This window comes from Gymnoscopelus braueri (genome assembly GCF_963280865.1).
Source record: "Gymnoscopelus braueri genome assembly, chromosome: 1".
Lineage (NCBI taxonomy): Eukaryota > Metazoa > Chordata > Actinopteri > Myctophiformes > Myctophidae > Gymnoscopelus > Gymnoscopelus braueri.
In genome coordinates this window covers 30,655,136-30,672,019 of record NC_137603.1, presented here as the reverse complement: position 1 = coordinate 30,672,019, position 16,884 = coordinate 30,655,136, and the positions used below count along the sequence as shown (strand labels likewise).

Here is a 16,884-nt window from a genome sequence, read left to right as displayed (position 1 = left end):
TCACAACGCATTGTGAGCTTGTAGATCGGCTATTTTCAAATGGCCGAAATAGCCATAGGGCTGATGAGGTTAATGTATGTTTTGTAATAATAATCCAAATCTACATAGTAACTAAGGTTTTCAAATAATTGTGGTGGAGTAAAAGTACAATATTTGCTTCTGAAATACTCCAGTAAAGTAAAAGTACCTCAAAATTGTACTTAAGTACAGTACTTGAGTAAATGTACTTAGTTCCTTTACACCACTGTGTGTGTGTGTGTGTGTGTGTGTGTGTGTGTGTGTGTGTGTGTGTGTGTGTGTGTGTGTGTGTGTGTGTGTGTGTGTGTGTGTGTGTGTGTGTGTGTGTGTGTGCGTGCGCTTGTGACGGCCAAATGTCCCACATCAATAGACAATAGACATTGTATGCACAATTTTCCCCTGTGCTCACAAGAGAAATGGTTGATTTATGGTTAATATATATGTTTTTGAGTTAGACTAGGACAGGTTGTGGTAAGGGTTAGAATTAGACATTTTAGAGGTCAGGTTGTGCTGTTGGGAGTTATGCCTGATTTATAGTTGGTTGTGTGCCAGTGTAGTGCACCTGTGACACATTGTGAGTTTGGCTATTTTCGGTTTTAGGGTTAGAGGAAAAAAATGGAAGAATTGTTTTATTTTTAAATAAAATGGCATTCGTAAAATCCTAAAATATATGGAAAAAGTACTACATTTTTTTACTTCAGTAAAAGTATCAATACTACAGTGTAGATGTATAAAATCCTTTGAAAATAGCAGATCTACAAGCTCACCATGTGTTGTGAAGCGGCGCATTGTGAGCTTCTAGATCTGCTATTTTCAAATCGCCGAAATGTATATAGGGATGAAGAGGTTAATGTATTTTTTGTAATAATAATCTAAATCTGCAAAGTAACTAGTAACTAAAGCTGTCAAATAATTGTAGTGGAGTAAAAGTACAATATTTGCCTCTAAGATGTAGTGGAGTAGAAGTAAAAGTATTGAAAATGGGAAATACTTCAGTAAAGTAAAAAATCCTCAAAAGTGTACTTAAGTACAGTACTTGAGTAAATGTACTTAGTTACTTTACACCACTGCTCAAAAGCACAGTAACACAAACCTGTGTGTGTGTAGATCAGGCCAGTGAGATGGATAGGCGTTGGCAGAAGAGCCCAGATGACATGACAGAAGAAGAGGGTGGAGGTAAGGTGGAAGACAGGTGTAGATATGGTACAAAAAGGTGGGGGAACGAGTGGGAACGGATCTCTTATTCACTTCCTACCCAATCTCTCAAGAACAGATTCTGAGCTGCGCTACTGCATCTGTCGGGAGGGGCCATTCAGAATGTGTGAACATTGGCCTATACAAGTGGGCGGGCCTTAGATCAGGAAGCAAGCCGCGCTTTACCCAATCAAATGTAGTGGGCGGGAGTTCGCTTTCTAACGTGTTCCCACTGGAAACAAACCAATCTATCAAATATTTCAAACAAAATGTGCTGAAGAGGTTTTACATGTTCAATATTGTGTAATTGAGCAACTCTTGTAATTACGCTAGCAAAAAGCTTGTTGTCTAAAACATCCATGTTCCGTGGGAGACATGTTGTTAGTGGGAATGAAAACCTAGGCGCCCCACCGGAAGAGTAGGGCTGAAGTCTGACCAAACGGGCCAACATCCTGTTATCAACATTCTATTGGGCGGTCCCCCCAGAGTCAAATTCAAAGGAAAAAAACAGCAGAGGGCGTTGTTTTGTTTTTTTGGCGATGGGTTCCCAGATTGCTTTCTACCCGACATCCCTATTTTGGGCACGTCATTATTATAGGCGGAAGATTTGGGTAAATTTTAAAAAATAAATTCATTTGGATGTCAAAGAATTTCAAGCTAACAGTGTGTCGTGACTGGTGATGTTCAAGAATAGCAGATATAAGCGGTCGGATGGGTGCGAACGCTTTGAAGATTTTCAAGTGGGCCCTGATCAAGAAAGGTTTGGGAAACGCTGTTTTGTTCATGTTAAAAGTGCCGCACTATGAGCTTGTATATCTGCTATTTTTTGAATAGCCAAAGTATAAAACAATGGTTAAAGTGGTTCAAATCTAAAATGACAGAGATGCTTTCCCGGTCTTATGATTTATTTATCTATTCTGGCAGTGAATGAGTTAACGGGGTTAATCATTGAGAGCCCTCCTGTACCATGAGCCCACCTCCTCACCTCAACATCCTTTTACTTCCTATACTAATCAAATATTCAAATGGAGGGTCAGACGTGGCAGGCGCGGCGGGGTGGGGTCAACGACCCGGAAGCGTCTGGGGGTCCTGTTGTGATGTACGGGGGTGGGGGGGGGGGCATTGACCCCGGGTATATACGCTTTGACTGCTTTTATTAGCTGTGACAACGCTCATTATTCCTCATGATTTAGAGAGCTGCTATTTCTGCTCTCTATCTGCTCTGCTCTGACAAGGATGGGCTGAACCCTCCTCTATAGCAGATAACTGTCTGAGACACTAGGCAGACACACAGCTCCCTGCATATCTGTGTCCTTTTAGATTGGAGCTATATGACCATTAATTTATACTTTTGGCTATTCAAAAATAGCAGATCTACAAGCTTGTGCTATTTTTGAAAAATCTTGAACATTTGTGCAAATTTTGAATACATATATATTTTTTAAACAACATTTGTAACTCAAATCTTTGCTTCTGAGGGTCTCTGGAACTAAATATTTTACAAATGTTCGCTTTAATAAATATATATTCAAAGATTTGCAGACATTTTCACAATTTTTCAAAAATAGCAGATCTATAAGCTCGTAGCGCGGCACTCAGTGCCGCGCTACGAGCTTGTAGATCTGCTATTTTTGAAAGATCTTGAACATTTTGTTGTTTTTCTGTGATTGACTCGTTGTGAGCTTGTAGATCTGCTATTTTCAAATAGCCTATGTATAAAACAGGGCTTAAGTGGTTCATGTATGTTTCCTAATAATAATCATAATTTATATCATAAAAGTAACTAGTAACTAAAGTTTTCAAATAATTGTAGTGGAGTAAAAGTACAATATTTGCCTCTGAGATGTAGTGGAGTAGAAGTAAAAGTATTGGATATTGGAAATACTCAAGTAAAGTCAAAACACCTCAAAATTGTACTTACCGTAATTTTCGCACTATAAGCCGCACCTGAATATAAGCCGCAGCAGCTAAATTGAATGATTTGTACATATATAAGCCGCACTGGACTATAAGCCGCGGGTGTAAAATCGATAGATTTAGGAGGTCCCCTAGTGGCCGTTAGCTGTAAAAATCCATAGATAAGCCGCACCGTTATATAAACCGCAGGGTCGAAAAATGGGAAAAAAGTCGCGGCTTATAGTCCGAAATTTACGGTAGTTACTTTCCACCACCGACAACAACAACAACATGAGGTGTTTCTTTCCTCCCCAAACGGCAGGACGTACGCCGGAGCACACAGGAGGAGAGGAGGAGCGCGTTTGAAAGGAATATAACGGGCCGGGTTCTCCTCCTCACAAATTGGCCGTTTGTGGGCCTGGTGAGGTGCAGGAATAATAGGGCGAGGGAGGTGTGTGTGTGAGGAGGGGAGAGAGAGATGCTCTACAGGGATGTAATTACAGGCTTCAGGGTGGAGTACACACCCACCATGACGCATGTGATAAGAGCTTTGTAATTCTCCCAGAGCTATCCATCCCCTTCTTCTTCTTCTATCTTCCTCCCCGACCGCGTTGCCTCCGTGGCTTCTGACACGGAAAACAGCATCGCTCGGGGTGCGCTCTCTCGCTGCCTTGGGGGCATTGGTGGAGAGTAAACAAAGTACCTTTACTTACTTAAGTAAAAGGTACTTAAGTACTTATCCCATTCAATCCGGGATTGCATCTGTGTCATTTTAGATTTTTAGCTATAACCATTATTTTATGCTTTGGCTATTCAAAAATAGCAGATCTACAAGCTCATCTGCTGGTACATCTGCTATTTTTGAAAAAGCTTGAACATTTGTGCAAATCTTTCAATATATATTTTTAAGTGAACATTTGTAACTGAAATTTTTGCTTCTGGAGGTCCCTGGAACAAAATATTTTACAAATGTTCGCTTTAAAAAATATATGTTTAAAGATTTTCACACATTTTCACGAAAAAAAATAAATAGCAGATCTACAAGCTTGTAGCGCGGGACTCAGTGCAGCACTATGAGCTTGTATATCTGCTATTTTTGAATAGCCAAAGAAATCTAAAAATGACACAGATGCGTTCCCGGTTTTAATGGGTTAAGTACAATTTTGAGGCGTTGTTACTTGAGTATTTTACATTTCTTGATACAATAATTCTACTCCACTACATCTCAGAGGCAAATATTGTACTTCTTTCCTCCACTGCTATGTGTTTGACATCTTTAGTTACTAGTTACTTTGCATAGTTGTTTTATTATTAATACGAAACCCCTATTCTATCCTCAACTCTCCGATCATTACTACAGCGTCACACACAAGCATCAAAAGTAGCATATCCTTCGTTTCCAGCTTCCAGATCTGCTACTTTTGCCGTTTTTGAATTTGAATCCTGAAAAGTAATAGTTTTGGACATATGAGGTTTCCACCCGACAGAGACGATATGATGATGAAATAAAGAAATATGGCTTCATCTATTATTTTCTTTCTGTCAAAATGCTTTGCCCATTTTCACATTGGGTTTTCAGAAAGAGGAATTCACATTTACTTCACTAAGCTTGTAAACTCTGCTGAACTTCTTTAATCTGTCTAAAAGAAGACTCACCTTACTTTACGGATATAGCCTTTTTTTTACTTCTTATGCCACGTCGCCGGATGAGAACAAAGCTCAAATGTCAGAAATACAGAGAAAGGTGATGGGAGAGGTAGTGGTGATAAGTAACTGAATACTGTGCATTTACTCGAGTACTGTACTTCAGTACAATTTCTTCGGTACTTTTACTTGACTTGAGTATTTTCAATACTTTATACACGTCTACTCCACTACATCTCTGAGGCATATTGTATTTTTTACACCACTACAATTATTGGGAAAGCTTTAGGTTACTTTGTAGATTTAGATTATTATTACAAAGATGTTAACCAATTAAGCCCTATTGTACACTTGGTATCTAGCTTGGCAGATATTAATGGCACTTCCACGTTACCTCCCCTAGAACTGCAAAAAAGCAATTATGTAACTTCACTTGTAACCCGGGTAAGTGATATGTTTTGGTTAAAACATGTTTTTTGTAAAAAAAATACTAAAGCACTATATTCTAATAGTAGCCTAATCATTGCTAAACCTGTGACTGTTTGTTCCCACAGGGGTCTCCCTGTCTCTCCAGCTCTTTAATAAACAGAATATAAGTTTTAATAATTTTGAACACATATTTTCTCTTCTGGGGGTCCCTGGCAAAAAAAGCATTTTCAGATGGGGGTCCGCGGCTAAATATATATCAATTTGGGGGGTATTTGGCACGAAAAAGTTTGAGAACTACTGGTTTAGAAGGCATTTAGTAGAATCGGCCTCGGGTCTTAATTGTTTAAGTCGTTAACCCCAGCTTGGCAGTGGGAGAAAAAAAAGGAAACAGCGCCGTAATGGGGCCTCTTTTCAAACTCAACACCAGAACTCATAAAAGACGATTAATTCTTAATGCATGGCCTTTCTCGTTTGAATTCAAATGTAATTATAAACACGTTTAGGTGTTAACAATAGGATTCCTCTGCATTTCCACCGCACCAGTGAATTGAAGCAGAGCGATTATATCTGTGGGTCCTTCTTTTTCTTTTAGCGATGTGAGCGATATGATATTTTGCTTGTGCAGGAATATGTCCTCATCAGCGACGGAATTAATTTTGCTATTAGCAAGCAGAGCCAGATCCAGGCAGCCCACTCGGCCACGGTGGCTCTATACCCTTCACAGCTCCGAATGGCTCTCCCTCAAGCGTTAATGTCATTAGAGTTATTCATTTGACTCCGTCTTTGGTCTGATTCAATTATTTAGCCTCTCTGTGAACGGCAAAGTTAATACCATGAGATTTTAATAAGCCGAGAGGTGAAAGAATGTCTCTGAGAGGAGGCTGAGAGAATGACTTTCCTTCTCTAATGTGTAATGTCTCATCAATGTTTCAGAGAGACTGGCTCCAACAGAGACCGGAGGGTCACCCATCCCACACCCAGCCAGCGGTGGAAGTGAGTACTTAAAGTAAAAGTGCCAAAAACACAATGTAGAAATACTGTGTTACAAGTAAAAAGTCCTGCGTTCAGAATTTTACCGGAGTAAAAAGTGCAAAAGTATCTCAAAATCTGTTGAAAATGTGTTGAACCTTTTCAAAAATAGCACATCTACAAGCTCACAGCACGTTGCGATGCGACAACGTTGCGATGCGATGAGCTTGCAAGATAGACTATTTTTGAAAAGCTGATCGTACAAAATAGAGATTCATTGGCTAATGTATGTTTTGTAATAATAATTGAAATGATAATAATAATAATCAAATCTAAAAGTAACTTGTAACTAAAGTTTTCAAATACTTGTAGTGGAGCCAAAAGTATGATGTTTGCCTCCGAGATGTAGTGGAGTAGAAGCAAAAAGTACCCCCAAATTTTACTTAAGCACAGTACTTGAGTAAATGTACTTAGTTACTCTCTACCACTGCCCCCTACATACCTGCGATCCAGCCAGGTGCATGGTGTGGGCACCCATGTGGGCATCTGGGCACCCATGTGGGCATCTGGGCACCCATGTGGGCACCCATGTGGGCACCCATGTGGGCAACTGGGCACCCATGTGGGCACCCATGTGGGCACCCATGTGGGCAACTGGGCACCCATGTGGGCACCCATGTGGGCACCCATGTGGGCACCCATGTGGGCAACTGGGCACCCATGTGGGCACCCATGTGGGCACCCATGCAGACTGGCTGAAGTTGAGTGACTGTCCCTGTATCTAAGCAGGCCTCTCTTTAAGTGTCTTCCAGACAGCCAGCTTTCCATTGTTATAGTCAGCATTATTAGCATCAAAAGTACCAAAAGTAAATGTACTCATGATGCAGAATGTCCCATTTCACAAGTTTTTCTTTTCAAAAGTTTTCAAAATGTGTCAAAATCTTTCAAAAATAGCCATTCTAAAAGCTCGTCTATTTCCGAATACACAAAGTATGAAGCAGGGCTTAATATGTTAATATATGTTTTTGCATACATAATAATAATCTAAATCTCCATAGTAGCTAGTAACTAAAAGGTTAAAATAATTGTAATGGAGCCAAAAGTACAATATTTGCCTTTGAGGTGTAGTGGAGTATAAGTACACATATTTAAAAAATGGAAGTCCTCAAGTAAAGTAAAAGTACCCCAAAACTGTACTTAAAGGGATAGTTCACCCCCAAAAAGATTTTTTTCCCCTGTTTACCGGAACCGCTGCCAACCGGTTCGCCGGTCATCAAATTATTGGCTTAAGAATGCGACGAAAACTGAAAAATATCCATGAATTCAAGTCTCCATGTAGTTTTTTTGGGGTGAACTATCCCTTTAAGTTCAGTACTTGAGTAAATGCACTGTTACTCTCCAGCACTGCCCTCAAACCACCTGCTTCCAGCCAGGTGCACGGTGTGGGTGCACGGTGTGGGTGCACGGTGTGGGTGTGGGTGTGGGCGGCGAGCCTGGGTGAAGTTGAGTTATTGGCCCTGTACCTTCTCAGGCCCGTCTCTAAGTCTCCCCCAGACAGCCAGCTTTGTTTTGCCATCTGGCTGCAATTGCGCCCACAAAGGCAGAGGTTCCCGAGGCAGACAAAGGAGCCGAAATGAGGCCCACTTTAATAAACTCCTGGATGATGAGAGTCGGGGCCATGTTTGTGTGTTATCTTAACCCATTAAGACCGGGAACGCATCCGTGTCATTTTGGTTGTCTTTGGGCTGTTCAAAAATAGCAGATATACAAGCTCATAGCGCACCGAGTGCCGCGCAGCTTGTAGATCTGCTATTTTTGAAAAATAGTGAAAGTTTGTGCAAATCTTTGAATATATATATTATTAAGAAGAACATTTGTAACTCAACTCTTATTGCTTCTGGGGATTCTACAAATGTCTTCTAAATCGTAACAGGTTTTCTTTTTATGTTGCCATATATCAGTGGTGTTCAAACTTTTTCATGACAAGGACCTCCCAAAATTATTATGTATTTGGCCACGGACCCCCATCTGAATATATTTAGTTCCAGGGAACCCCAGAAGCAAAGATTTGAGTTACAAATGTTCGCTTTTAAAACATTTTATATATTCAAAGATTTACACAAAATGTTCAAGATTTTTCAAAAATAGCAGATCTACAAGCTCATAGCGCGGCACTCGGTGCCGCGCTATGACACAGGTGCGTTCCCGGTCGTAATGGTTTAATGAGCTGTCCGGTAGCACTGTGTGCCTTCCCCCCCCTTTTTTCAAAGCACAGCTCTGATTGGGACAATAACCACTGATAACTGTGGGGACCTGGACTCATTCGTTTGGAAAGTGGAGGAGAGAGAGAGCTCCCCTTCTTCTTCTTCGACTTGTCGAAAGCAGAGAGAGGAGGTTGCAAACAAACAGTGTTTTATAACCGGCCTCCAACTCAAAGCTTCGGCTCGCGGAGCTGTCAAAGCCAGCAGCGACCTCGGCAAACCCAGCACAAACCCAGCACAAACACACACACACACACACAGAAAGGAAATCACACAGCTGCATGGAAGCACATTATAATGGTCACAGTGGCCTCCGCTATACTGTACATGCACACACGCAAGATGTAAGCATTCGTGTACAAATGCAGTAACTAAGTAAATTTACTCAAGTACTGTAAGTAAAATCAAATGTTGAGGTATTTTAAATTTTTTACAATTTTCAGTACCTTTACTTTGCAAACATTGCACTTTTACTCCACTACAATTATTTGAAAACTTTATTAGTTACTAGTTACTTGGTAGATTTTGATTATTATATTGTAAAACATACATTAACCACTTTAGTCCTATTTTAAACCTAGGCTATTTGAAAATAGCCGATCTACAAGCTCACAACGCGTCGCATCGCGACGCGTTGTGAGCTTGTAGATCTGCTATTTTCAAACATTTTAGTACTTTTACTTTTGATGTTTTAAGTATAATTTGATGCCAATACTTTTGTACTTTTACTCAAGTAAATTTTTAGTAAGTAAAACATTTGAGTACTTTTTCGACCACTGTGTGTACTTGTACTCCCTCGCAGAAAAACACATGAAAATAAATATAACCACACCCCCCCCCCCCACCCCACACTCACAAGCATGTTTTTTTCCCCCAGCTCTCACCTCCTCACCTCTTCCCTGAAACGACTGTAGTAATCTTAACATAATGCGTTGTTTATAGGGGTACTGTACCACACACACACACACACACACACACACACACACACACACACACACACACACACACACACACACACACACACACACACACACACACACACACACACACACACACACACACACACACACACACACAGTAATCTGAGTGCAGTGCAATCAATGTGCAACGCATTGTTAACCCTGGGGACCTATAGGCGCCTATAATCCCAAACAATGCACTCCGTAAATAACAAGGAATCACCTGCTGCTGCTGTCACTGCGCCTGCTATAAGACCACCTTGGAAGAGCATGGTCTTAAAGGAGTAGTTCACCCAAAAAATTACTTGTTTTCTATCAATTACACACCCCATGAAGCAATGATTTCGTGGATATTTTTTTGTTTTTGTCGCATTCCTAAGCCAATAATTTCATTACCGGCGTCAAATTATTGGCTCTGGAATGCGCCAAAAACAAAGTGAACTAAGTACTCCTTTAACTTGAAGCGCGAAGTCTATCGTGGGGGCCGAATTCGCCTTGCACTCGGCGCTAAACGGCGCCTACATGTGTAGTTAGTGTTACACAGACCCCTGGTGGTCCCTGGACCACTACATGTGTAGTTAAACAGACCCCATGTGAGAATCTGGGCCTTATAGCAGCAAAAACCCTTGGAAGAGAGCGTTTTGCCTGATTTATACTCGATTTGTGCACTGCATCGCACCAACAACAAACATAGCAGATCTACAAGCTCACAATGTGTCACGCTGTGACGTGTCGTGAGCTTGTAGATCAGCTATATTTTCAGTGCGCGGTGGCGACGACCGGCGCGCAGCAAGCAAAGTATTAACGGTGGTTTTACAGTCTGTGACCCAGTTCTTTCACCAGGAAAAAAAAACATCATCGGTAAAGAGCAATTTGAAACAGCCTCTGAAAAAGAGGGGTGAGAGAGAGTGAGAGAGAGAGAGAGAGCGCCATGTGAGGCTGTCTCTTCTTCTTTCCTTCCGCTGTGTGTTGAATTAACCCCTCCAATGCAAAGCCAAGGTTCTGCCAAGGTGGAACTGTGTTAGACTGAAGGAAAATCTCTGCTCCATAATACTGACAAACACCCCCCCTCCCCTCCCTCCCTCCCCATACACATACATGCACACATGCAGAGCTTTTATAACCAAGGCCACCGCCTGATGAATTGATGATGATTGCTTGAATCGTATTAACCCATTGAATCCGGGAAAACGCATCCTTGACATTTTATTAAAAAATAGCAGATCTACAAGCTCATAGCGCGGCACCGAGTGCCGCGCTATGAGCTTGTAGATCTGCTATTTTTTTAGTACATACAATACATTTGTGCAAATCTTTGAATACATAAATTTTTGAAACGACATTTTTAACTCAAATCTTTGCTTCTGGGGGTCCCTGGAGCAACATGTTTTGACGGGGGTCGGCGGCCAAAAACCTATCATTTTGGGGGTCCTTGACATGGAAAAGTTTGAGAACCACTGATATAGCAACAAAAAACCTGTTAGGATTTAGAAGACATTTGTAGAGTCAAAACATTTTGTTCCAGGGACCCCCCCAGAAGCAAAGATTTGAGTTAAATATGTTCGCTTAATATATATATATTCAAAGATTTGCACAAATAAAAAAATATATATAGCAGATCTACAAGCATAGCACGGCACTCGGTGCCGCACTATGAGCTTGTATATCTGCTATTGTTTAATAGCCAAAGTATAAAATAATGGCCAATCTAAAATGACACAGATGCGTTCCCGGTCTTAATGGGTTAAAGCCTCAAGCTAATCATACTAAATGTCTTGTTTATTTTTTTTATACCAGGCTTGCTGCTATACGGTAGCTTAGCTACCAGACTGTGTGCAGTCAGTGTTTGAATAGACAGAGGGGGAAAAAAACTGAAACAAGGACAGCTGTTCCAGACTGAAAGTCACCTCTGTTGCTTATTCTATTCTCTCTCTTAGTGCTGCCTACTGAATGGCTTTCCTACTACTGTAGGTATGAGAATGGTCCCCCTAGCGAGCAATGGAGGGCAGACATCTTCACCTAATGTCTTCTTGAGACTGGAGGCCAGCGGCGGAAACTAAACTATGTACATTTACTCAAGTACTACTGTACTTATAAGTACCATTTTGAGGTACTTTACTTGAGTGTGTCCATTTTTGCAATGCTTGGTCTTATATACTCCACCTACATCTCAGAGTTAAATATTGTACTTTTAAAAAATATTGTACTTTTACTATTCTGGAACATTTTGATGCCAAAACGTTGTGCTTTTACGCAAGTAACATTTTGGATACAGGACTTTTACTCGTCACAGTTTGACCCATTAAAACCGGGAAAGCATCTGTGTCATCTAAGCGTTGGCTATTCAAAAATAGCAGATCTACAAGCTTGTACATCTGCATTTTTTAACACAAATCTTCTGTTCTCAGGGGGGTCCCTGGAACAAAACCTTTTCAGGGGGGGGGGGTCCTTAGCAAAAAACACTTTGTAGAATCGGCTGCCGGTCTTAATAACTCAAGTAAAAAACTACTTCTTCCACCACTGCTGGAAGCCATAGGCTCCTGAGGGAACATGAAGAGCCACAGTTTAAGCATGTCCATAGGGACAAGGGACAGTAGCCACAGGACCCCTGGCGTTACATTCTATCATGTTGCCACAGGGAATACACTGGCATTCCATAACCAGTGGTGGAAAGTAACTAAGTACATTTGCTTAACTACTGTACTTAAGTACAATTTTTAGGTATTTGTACTTTACTGGAGTATTACCAATTTTCAGTACTTTTACTTCTACTCCACTACATCTCAGAGGCAAATATTGTACTTTTACTCCACTACAATTATTTGAAAACTTTAGTTACTAGTTACTTTGCAGATATAAATTATTATATTATAAAACATTCATTTACCACTTCAGCCCTATTTTATACATAGGCTATTTGAAAATTGCCGATCTACAAGCTCACAACGCGTCGCGTCGCGACACGTTGTGAGCTTGTAGATCTGCTATTTTCAAATATTTTAATACTTTTACTTTTTGTACTTTAAGTATATTTTACTTTTGTACTTTTACTCAAGTACATTTTGAATTCTGGACTTTTACTTGTAACAGAGTATTTCTATATTGCAGTATTGGTACTTTTACTTCAGTAAAGAATTTGAGTACTTTTTCCACTGCCCATAACACAACCTGGCATCCCTGTGTACACTATAGGTGGGAAATGAAGTTGTTACTGTAAAAAAGTTTAGAGACGCATTAATTTCGCCTGGAGTTCTCAAACATAAATCCATGTGAGATGGTTGAAAACCACGGGAAGTCGCGACTACTGTGAGATTTATGGTTCTATTATGGGACTATGTTCTCCAAAGTTAAGTGCTTCCAAAGTCTTCACACTCTCAAGTTTAGCCTGCTTTTTTTTTTATATCCATTAGATATATTTGCAGGCATCTGGCGTAGTAACCATAATTCAAGACCCGTAACAGAGCCGTAACCTAAACCTATACACCTAATTTAAGACACTTTATTAATCTATATTTTAATTGGAAATAGCGTGTGTCAATTATTGAAATGCATTGATTTACCAGTCCAAGCCTGACTTAAAACTCAATCACCATAAAAAAATGACAGGTTCATCAGGAGATCAATTACCACTATGTTGTTTTGACATGTGGATGACACCATTACTCTTTAATCAGAATTAATTGTATTGCCAGGTATGTTTGCACATAATGAGGACATGTGAGGTTGTTGTATTTCATTTTTTTTCAATGTTTAGCTATTTACTTATTTTAATATTTTATACATGTAATTTAATAAATAGTTGATAATAACAATATTAATAAAGTACACCTTAGACCGTAGAGGCTGGTAGGTAGGTGAATAAAGTGAATTATTACACATGTTGAAAATGTACACAAAGGATAAGTAGCATATTACTGTACATTACATTTATATGAATAAGAAAACTAAATGCACGTGTATTGAGAACACATCAAGTGCACTCACAGAGAGGGCAGCAGTACAGTATGTACATCAATGTAGCATCATAAGTTATCTTTCATATATATTTTGTCCTGTCCTAGTGGGCAGGGAGTAGTGGGAGGAGGCGGAGGTCACGACCCCAGAGATGTGTCCAGGGTTCACTGGTTCACCAACCACCAATAAATGTAGTCAACCACAGTTGCTTGGATAACATCGCTGTCGGGCAGAAACCTCTTATCTCCATAGTTTTTTCCGTAAAATTAACGCCGTACTTGATCATACTACAGCATCACACAAAAGCATCAAAAGTAGCAGATCTACAAGCTCGAAACGTGGCGGGAAGCGACGCGTTTCGAGCTTGTAGATCTGCTACTTTTGATATTTGTGAATTTGAATCCTGAAAAGTAACAATTTGGGATATATGAGGTTTCTACCCAACAGAGACGTCAAACATTAAGTACAGTTACACGTGAGAAGAGTGCCCCCCCAACAGGGAGAGATAATTGCAACAGTAACACCCAGGTGGGAGACCAAACATCTACCACACTCAGGCAAGAGGGAATCCCCCCCCTCTTGGCAAAGGGGGATATATTGGGCTTATGAGCTTATAGGCAGGGCTACCAGTCGGTGTCTTATTGTACCTGACGCAATACGGTCTAAAGTTCTCAGCTTGTAGATATTAGGTATTATAGATATTAGATATTATAGAACTTTTTTTTCTTTTTTTTCTTAACCACTTAAACCCCATATGGGTAACCGGTGTCTCTCAGGGCTCGATACTAGTCTTTTCGGTATTCCGTTATTGTGGGGAAAGCTTTCGCTGAAAATAGCCAATCCACAACGCGACACAACGCGACACAACGCGTTACGTGTCGCGCTGTGAGCTTGTCGATCTGCTATGTTCAGTGAAAGCTTTCCCCACAATACCGATGCTTGGGTTTAAGTGGTTAAGCTTTTCACCTATATTGACATACCGGTACCAAAAATAGGAATTGATTATTAATCGAATATGTATTTAAACAAAAAAATCAATGAAATTGATACAGTCCGTTAGATTAATTGTTGCCCCCCTGCACCAAACAAGCTCTCTTTATATATACCGTACTTGAGCCACTGCTTTTTTTTCTCCTTTCGCCACATGAATTCCTGCCAGTGGTCACACATTAGCGCCTTAAACATATGTAAATAGAGCAGCCATGATGCCTTCATTATTAGTAGATATGGGTCACAGGATAACCCCTAGATCACTAATTAAAACAGACCCCTGCACAGCGGCGCGTAAGCGCTTGTTCGCATAATATTACTCAACCGTGCATTGGTGATCCCCATGGGCTGCATGTGCTCCCCCACCACCCTAATTCTACTGGAAAAAGTACTATTTTTTTTAACTTAACCCATTAAAGGGGAATATTGGTTTTCTTAACTTTTCTATGATGTTATGATAGTCTCGCTAGTCTCGCTAGTCTCGCTAGACGAGATTTCACGAAATCTCGTCTAGCGAGACTTCCGGTGGTGCGCATTCAAGACAATGCCGTTGCATAGTGTTCTGTCACTATGAACGTCAGATCTCACCAAAAGAAAACAAAAGAAAAAAGCTATTAACACATCGGGTGCCAAACACGGTCTGAACCGTGTTTGCGCAGAGTAGCGGTCCGGTGCCGAACACGGTCCAGACCGTGAAATATGTCTTTTTGTTTTTTTCGTTTTTCTCCACACGGGCGGGGCTAGAGCAGCTCTGGGAGTACCCATTGTGATCTTGAGAAGGATAGGCCAGATAGATCACCGGAAAAACAAAAACATGGCTGCCATCCACTTCCTGTCTATTTCCTTCTTTAAAACACCTATATCTCCGAATCTGTTTCCGGTGGGGAAAACCGGTCATGCGCGATGCGCGATCCCCCCCCATTGTAACTCGCGAGTGAAATGTTATCGTTCCAGGCTGTAGCCAGGGTCATCGCGCAACATGAATGGATGTTTTTTTTTACATGGATTTGCTCCTCATGGAGTCTAGAGCTTTAAACAGCAAAGCGCAGTCAATGGGGAGAATGCTGGCACCCAACGTAAGTTGTTATGAAAAAATGCTGGCACCCAATGTGTTAAAATACGCGATTTAGCGCAAGGACCATAGGCGCGCGCTTTTAGCTGTGGCAGACCCGGGATGGAGTTACAAAAGTTTTCTACTGTACCATTCATCCTAGGATATCATAACATCATAGAAAAGGTAAGAAAACCGTGGGGCAAAATTCCCCTTTAAGACCTGAGGCCGATTCTAAAAATGTTTTTTGAAAAAAATATAAAAAATTAAAATGTCTCAAAATATTTTGTTCCAGGTACCCCCAAAAGCAAAGGTTTGAGTTAAAAAGGTTCGCTTTAAACAATATATTGAAAGATTTTTTCCCAAAATTGCAGATCTACAAGCTCATAGAACTACAGTACTCGGTGCAGCGCTATGAGCTTGTATACAGCTGCTATTTTTGAATAGCCAAAGAAATCTAAAATGACACAGATGCGTTCCTGGTTAAGTAAAGGTATCAATACCTCAATGTAGAAATAGTCTGTTACAAGTAAAAGTCCTGTATTCAGGATCTTGAGTGAAGGTACAAAAGTATTGGCAGCTGAATGTACTTAGTACCAAAAGTAGAAGCACTCATGTTTTGAATATATTATTTCAAAATGTGTGCAATTTGTTTGAAAATAGACGATCTACAAGCTCACAATGTAACGCGTTGTGAGATTGTAGATCGGCTCTTTTCAAACAGCTTGAGGATAAAATAGGGGTTTTGTATTAACAATTTTTTTTTATGTGCAAAGTAACCAGTAACTAAAGATGCCAAACGCATGCAGTGGAGTAAAAAATACAATATATGCCTCAGAGATGTAGTGAAGTATTGAAAAAGTCAAGTAAAAGTACCAAAGAAATTGTACTGAAGTACAGTACTCGAGTATATGTACAGTATTTAGTTATATCACCACTACCTCTCCCACCACCTTTCTCTGTATTCCTGACATTTGTGTAAGCTTTGTTCTCGCATTGTTCGTGGCATAAGAAGTAAAAAAAGGCTATATCCGTAAAGTAAGGTGAGTCTTCTTTTAGACAGATTAAAGAAGCTCAACAGAGTTTACAAGCTTAGTGAAGTAAATGTGAATTCCTCTTTCTGAAAACCCAATGTGAAAATGGACAAAGTGTTACATTTTGCCAGAAAGAAAATAATAGATGAAGCCATATTTCTCTATTACATTATCATATCGTCTCTGTCGGGTGGAAACCTCATATGTCCAAAACTGTTACTTTTCAGGATTCAAATTCAAAAACGGAAAAAGTAGCAGATTGATGGAGATAAGAGGTTTCTGGCCGACAGCGACGATATTGGCTTTAAATGGGTGCTGGATCGCACACAGGTTTCTGTGTAGAGTCGCCCCAATAAAACCTGGATGTTTCCAACACCACAGAAAGCTGAGTAATGCCTTACCAATGCCAACCCACAGCTGACTGTCCATCGACTTTATTTGTATTGAATGATTGGAGGCTAAGGAAACAATTAAAGCATATTACG

At 40.4% G+C, this 16,884-nt stretch overlaps 1 protein-coding gene across 1 annotated transcript in view; it reads right to left on the bottom strand.

The window, feature by feature from the left end:
• Positions 1–16,884, bottom strand: part of cd276 (CD276 molecule) — a 199,916-nt gene that overhangs the window by 44,818 nt on the left and 138,214 nt on the right. The gene's annotated exons all lie outside the window — the stretch shown is intronic.